Raw genomic sequence first — 7,266 nt, 5'->3', positions numbered from 1 at the left:
ATTAAACTAAAACTAGTGGGCTTGAATCTGCGCGTTGATGTAGCATGAATTCGGGTTGTATCATTTTTGTTTAGTTTGTTACGATAACTATTTGGTACCAGCACTCGCTATAACAGCCAAAAGATAGAACCCAAAAGATAAAGTTGTAATGTCTAAAAGATATCGACACATGTTAGGTTAGTTGGTTTTCTTTTATTATTTAACTAAAACTATGAAGTTAACATTATCTATGTGACCAAGGATAGAGTAAGAAAGAATGGAGGAAAGATTTGAAGTTAACATTATCTAGGAACACGACCCAAGGTTAAAAGTAAAAGAGATGTGGGCGTTACATGGAATCAAAGATTTTAGAGGTACAAATCAAGATTAAGGCGGAGAATGAATAATAAAATCTTGGATTTACATATAAATGAGGTCAAATACGAACAACCTAGCTAGAAGTAGAAGGGGTGAATCAGATAAAGATAAAAGAAGATAAAGATTAGAGAATAAATTAAATGATTAATTTATTAGGAAATAAAATTTAGAGTTAGAGATAGAGTATAATGTGTTTGTGTACTCTTAGAAATCAGAGACGTTGGAGTAGGAAACGAGCTTAGGTTAGTATAAATAGAGGTGTAAGATCATTGCATATGGTGTGGTTTTCATTCTTATAGTTGAATAGAGTCATGGTGAGTTACCACAGAAATATCGATGTTGTTTATATTGCTCAATCCAAAAAAATCCATCTGTTAAATGGGTTTGTTGATCAACCAATTTATTAAACGGTTTATATATATGATAACAGGGTGATTATTTTCATGTCATGTTACGTTTAAAGTTCTTGGAAATTGCCAACCCAATATTGACGATAACCTTAATTGGAAGCCATTTACTAGTTTTTGTTTTTTTATAGATGTCATTCTAGACATTTTAGAAAAAATAAGTTTAAATGTTATATAATGTATATATTATATATCAACCATCATAAATAATTGTGCGAAGACTTCCAAGTTCTAAACTCCAATTCTCTTCTCACGTTAACAATGGTGGACTTCAAATCAAACAATGACAGGCATGATGAATGTAAGGTTACCAGAAACCACAAGATAAGATATATACAAAGGAAATGTCAAATCTACCCACAAAACATCCAAATCAAACAAAATTCTAGTCTTACCACTATAATCTCATTTGTTACACGTTCTAGTCGATTCAATTATGAATACTTTTCCGGTCTAAACATTGAAGAACCTCCGCTTCAGGCCAAGGGGAGTGGTTGCTATTTACTCCATAGTTATAAATATATTTATTTGATGCGTTTGATTTGTATATATTTTAAAATCATGTGGTATAGTTCAAAATAGGGCTTGATAGATGGTGTTGAATGGAAAGAGAACATTTGAGGAGAAAGGAATAACATAATTTTTTGATAACAAGAAAGAAAATAACTGTTTTGTCATTACTATGTATTTCACGAAGACCAAGTGGAAGACTTTTGTAAAGTCTACAAAAATCTTGCAATATTTATATTTCAGCTTTAAATAAATTTCTATTCAAAAGAAAAAAATGTTATTAAAGTTACTTTTCTTTCCTATTATACTTTTCTCTTCATCCATTCTTGCTTATGTTTCTAAACCAGAAGCTGATTTTTTTTTTTTTTTTTTTTTTTTGAAAATTGACTTTCATTAAAAACAGACACAACCAACGACTATCACCAAGACGGAGATTGTCGCTGAAATCCAAAAACCAAAACCAACGATCACGTTACATCAAATGAACACCAACTTTTCCAATCCACTACCCATATCTTAGATCTATTTTTGTACCAAAGAAAACCCAAAGATTTTATATCCGCAACCATTTCTGCCACCTTAGTGTTCTTGCCCGAAAAAATCTTTTCATTCCTAGCCCGCCAAATCCTCCAACAAGTAATGATGACAATTCCATGAATAATCAATCTTTTATTCCCCGTCGCACCACAAACCTTATGCACTTCCACCAAATCATTGACATGAAAAACAAAAGATCTAGGGATGTTGCACCATGAACCAATCGCATTCCAAACGGCCATAGAAATGAAACACCCGGTTAACAAGTGCTCGAGCGATTCCTCATTACTTTCACATAAAGCGCAACTATGATCATCACAATACAAATGACGTCTAGCTAAAGCGTGCTTGGTTGGAAGGCTATCCAGAACGGCCCTCCACATAAAAATATTACATTTTTTCGGGACCCAATTGCTCCATTGGAAACTAGAACTCCCAGCATCCTCAACGGACCGCACCATCCATCTTTTAATCGCCGAAACCTCGAACTCTTTGCAGCTACCAACCGCCCAAGACCATGAATCTTCACGGTCAACCATCACCACCTCTTGAAGGAGATCTTCCAACTCCTGCTTCTCGAACACCTCCTGTTGGGAGCAAGGAGCTCTAAGCCAATCCCACACAATGCGACTAGAAGATCCAGTGACCACCAACCGATCAGCTAACAAGACATTTTTATGTTTTTCTACCGCATATAAGGACGGATACTTGTCCATAACCGGCGCCGAACCCAACCACAAATCCGTCCAAAACCGAACTTGGCGACCATTCCCAACTGTGGCCCGGATCACTCTATTAAAACCCACACCATCAACCTTAAATTTGTTCCAGAACATAACACAATTCTTCCAAACCCCGGGAACTCCATTATTAACCGGAGCAAGCCCCCAACAGCGCGAGGACCCGTGAATAGACAACACTACTCTTCTCCACATCGCGTGCTGATCATTTAGAAATCTCCCAAGCCATTTAGTAATCAGCGCTTGATTATTAACCTCTAAACGAGCTATACCTAAACCCCCTTCTTTTATAGGTTTGGTGACTACCTCCCAAGCCACCCATGACATCTTCCTTACTTCATCCGAACCACCCCATAAGAACCTTCTCATCAAAGCTTCTAAATCATTGGTAACCTTCTTGGGTGCCTTAAAAAGCGAAAAATAATAAGTGGGAAGACTATCCAGCACCGATTTAATAAGGGTTAACCGACCAGCCATAGATAACGAATTAACTTTCCATTTAGATAGCCTCTTCTTGAACTTGGACACAACCGGTTCCCAATTAACCACCCTATTCATGTTAGCGCCAACCATAATCCCTAGATAAGAAAACGGGATTCTACCCGGCTTACAACCCATGAAACCGGCTTGGATATCGATCTCACCATCTTCTACACCTACTCCAAATAACACTGATTTATGGAGATTAATCTTTAGCCCCGAACACAAGTAAAATATGCGAAGAATACGTTTCAAGTTATCAAAATTAAAAGAAGACCACTCTCCCATAATCATAGCATCATCCGCATAAAAAAGATGGGATAAAGTAGGACCTTCATTAGGAAGAGTAATACCATGAAACGCACCTATATCACAGGCTTGTTTCAACATACCTGAAAAAGCCTCCATCAGAATAATAAAAAGAAAAGGCGATAGCGGGTCACCTTGACGAATGCCTTTATGACATCCAAATTCGAATGTAGGAGATCCATTAACAAGAACAGACGATCTGCTCGCCAACAAGATACCACTAATCCAATCGCACCAAACCGAAGGAAAACCCATCTGAGAAAGAACCGACAACAAGAACTCCCAATTCACATTATCAAAGGCTTTATCGAAGTCAATCTTGAACATAAAAATTCTTCTTTCCCTCTTCTTAGCCCAAGCAATAACCTCATTAGCCACCAAAGGGCCATCAAGAATATATCTCCCGGATAAGAAAGCTGATGCCCTGCTCAATTCACATTATCAAAGGCTTTATCGAAGTCAATCTTGAACATAAAAATTCTTCTAAACCAGAAGCTGATGCCCTGCTCAAATGGAAAGGCAGCCTTTTAAACCAAAACAATCCCTTGTTATCGTCATGGTTTCAGGATCCAACTACTAATTTGACTGGGGCAAACCAATCCGCGGTATCGCACCATGCACCTGGTACGGTGTTCATTGCAATGATCATGACGATGTAACAAAACTCGACCTTTCTAATTCAAGATTGAATGGTACACTTCAAAACTTCACTTTTTCGTCTTTCACTGGTCTAAAACATCTAGAACTTAGACAAAATGACATTTTTGGACCCATCCCGGTTGAGATCAGTTATCTTTCTAAGCTAATGTTTCTTGATCTTTCAGGTAATCGTTTTTCTGGAGCAATTCCTCAAGAAATGAGCATGTTAAAAAATCTTCAGACCCTTTCATTGCATAGTAACAATCTTTCTCTTCATATTCCTATTGTTTTAGGAAATGTTACCAAGTTGCGTTACCTTCGTCTCGATGATAATAAATTATCAGGTTCTATACCTCTAGAACTAGGAAATTTAGACAACCTCGTGAAGGTAAATATGTCGTTCAATCTCCTAGCAGGACACATCCCATCTAGTCTAGGAAATCTGACTAAATTGTGTGAATTGTACCTTTTTCGAAACAATTTTGCAGGTTCCATCCCACCATCTTTAGGAAACCTGAGCTCGTTAAGGACATTAAATTTATATAGGAACCAAATTTCTGGTCGAATTCCATACGAATTAGGAAACATGAAGAATCTTATTCTGTTACTTTTAGGCCGCAATCAGCTCATGGGCTCTATCCCAACTTCATTTGGAAACCTAAGCAAGCTTAAGATACTGGATGTTCATGAAAACTTACTTTCAGGTGTGATCCCACCAGAACTTGGAAAATCTGAGTCTGTGATACAATTAGCTTTCAGCCGGAACCAACTTAGTGGTCAAATCCCAGTCTCAATTGGGAATATAAGCAAATTAGAGCAGTTGTACCTTAATTACAACCAATTTAATGGTTCCATTCCCAAAGAGTTGGGAAACTTAAACTCTCTTATTGAGATGATCTTATTCATTAATAGGCTAAGTGGTCTGATTCCAAATTCACTTGGTAACCTAATAAATTTAGAGCAATTTGCCCTTCATGACAATAATTTATCAGGTTATTTTCCTAAAACCATACTCAATTGTAGAAAACTAAGATATTTAACTTTAGGTAACAACTCACTGATGGGTCCCGTCCCAAAATCAATTTGTAACTTGAGATCCTTGGAGACTCTTCACCTCGGGAATAACCAACTTAGTGGCCGAATTCCACAATGCCTGGGTAATTTCAGCCACAAGCTTAAAGTATTAGATCTACGGTTGAACAGGTTCCAGGGATGCATTCCCACAATATTCTTGAAGAAAAATAACAATCTAAGAAGTCTCAACTTGAATGGAAATCTAATTCAGGGCTCTATTCCAATTACTTTGATCGATTGTAAGAATCTAGCAGTTCTGGATTTGGGAAACAATATGTTAACCGGTGGATTCCCGCACTGGATCGATACACTTCCTGAGTTGCAAGTTCTTGTCTTAAGGGGTAACAAACTCACTGGCACATTAGGCACACCCCACTCCAAAACTAAGTTTCCAAAGCTGAGAATTCTTGATCTATCTAGCAATGAGTTTACTGGTCTTTTGCCTTCAAACTACTTCAAGAACTTTAAGGCATTGATGGCCACAGATAGAGTTGCATCAGGAGACCTGTACATGGGAGGAAAGTTCTTGTATGATGACACAGTGGAGATCGTGGTAAAAGGATTGAGATTGGAACTACAGAAAATATTAGTCATCTGCACAACTATTGATCTTTCTATGAATAAATTCGAAGGGGATATACCTGACATGATTGGACAGCTAAAAGCCCTTAGGTTTCTCAATTTATCGCATAACTACCTCTCGGGTAGAATCCCAACACACTTGAGCAACCTCATATTGCTTGAACATTTAGATCTCTCTTTTAATAAGTTGGTAGGTGAAATTCCTGTACAACTTGCAAGTCTAACATTCCTTGCATTTCTAAATTTTTCCCATAATCAGCTTCACGGAACCATACCTCAAGGTGGACAATTCAACACATTTGGAAATAGTTCTTTTCAAGATAACAATGGATTATGTGGATTCCCATTGACAAAGATATGTGGAGATGATGGTGTGTCATTCTCTCTTCAGCCAAATGATAATGAAGCTGATACTTTCTTTAATGGTTTTTCTTGGGAATCTGTTGTTATCGGATATGGATTTGGGATGTCAATAGGATTGTGTATTGGATGGCTTATGTTTTATTTGGGAAATCCCAAGTGGGTCATCAGGATCACTGAAAGAGAAAAATTTGGAAATGACGGAATATCAACAAAGATTCATGGAAATAGAGGATGGGAAGCCATTAGAGTGTTTATTGGGTCAAGTTCCTGGATCAGAAGCATCCGGCTTAAGCTTTGCATTTGAAACTTTAATTTGAATAAAGATTACGTTGTGTCAAGTTTGGTGCATGGCTTCCAGATACCTTGCTTATTTAAATTTTCCTATTGTTTAGTTAATTGTCTTTAGTTATTTTGCATATTTAAGTTATTGTTCGATTAATTTGTAATGCACGCAATCAAATAAAATTGTTAGAGCTTCTATTTTGGCGTTAATTGTGTAATCGGTAGAAACTTACGAGTCGTACATGTAATTAGTATAAAATCTAGTTTATAGTCATTTATGTATTGTGAATGGTCTTCGTGTAATATGTAATAGTGTTCGTTAGTTATTTTAACACCGATAAGCAGTTATTAGTACTTATGGCTAACCACCATGGTTAAATAACCATTAGGTAGTTATATAACTGCCTGTTAGTTAATTAACCGTTATTCATGTAGTATAAATAGGGTGCATTTTCAATTGTAAAGAATGTCTTGTTTGATTAATACAATTTCGTGTTTCGGGTTTCATCTCTTGTTCTTCTTATTGTTATATTCTTGATTGTTTGCTTGATTTATGTTCTCCTAAGTCCTATAGTGGTATAAGAGGCTCAAAACAAGATCAAGATCATTGTATACAATCTTCAATCAAGAATTTTTGTGGCGATTATTGCGGTTTATAAAAGAACTAAAAAGTGAGTGGTGATAACAGAAGCAATTCACTGATAGTTTCGAACATCAAAAGATTTTGGTGTAAGGGAGAAATGAATTTAGAATAAAGAAGAAGAGGATGGCTACAATTGACGATTTCAAGGAGTCGATGTAACTTGTGTTTGTTGCAGTGTTTTTCAGCAAGAAAATCTGCGACAACTATTGTTGTATGCAGAAACAAGCCAAAATGAAGTGGTGGTGGCCAGAAACATTGGTGACACTAGTGTGCAGCGATTCTAGTGGGTGGGGGATGCATTTTTCGATTATGTTATGGGAAACCGATCATCACTAAGGGTGGC

At 36.8% G+C, this 7,266-nt stretch overlaps 1 pseudogene; it reads left to right on the top strand.

Annotated features, from left to right (window-relative positions):
• The first annotated feature begins 3,759 nt into the window (after window positions 1-3,759).
• LOC143621296 (uncharacterized) lies at window positions 3,760-6,532 on the top strand (annotated as a pseudogene).
• The last annotated feature ends 734 nt before the right edge of the window (window positions 6,533-7,266 follow it).

The sequence above is a fragment of the Bidens hawaiensis genome, unplaced genomic scaffold, assembly GCF_021521415.1.
Source record: "Bidens hawaiensis isolate Kalapana, Puna unplaced genomic scaffold, B.hawaiensis_p1.1 tig00002839_1, whole genome shotgun sequence".
Classification (NCBI taxonomy): domain Eukaryota; kingdom Viridiplantae; phylum Streptophyta; class Magnoliopsida; order Asterales; family Asteraceae; genus Bidens; species Bidens hawaiensis.
Note: the sequence above shows the minus strand (reverse complement) of the source record. Positions and strands in the feature narration are given on the sequence as shown.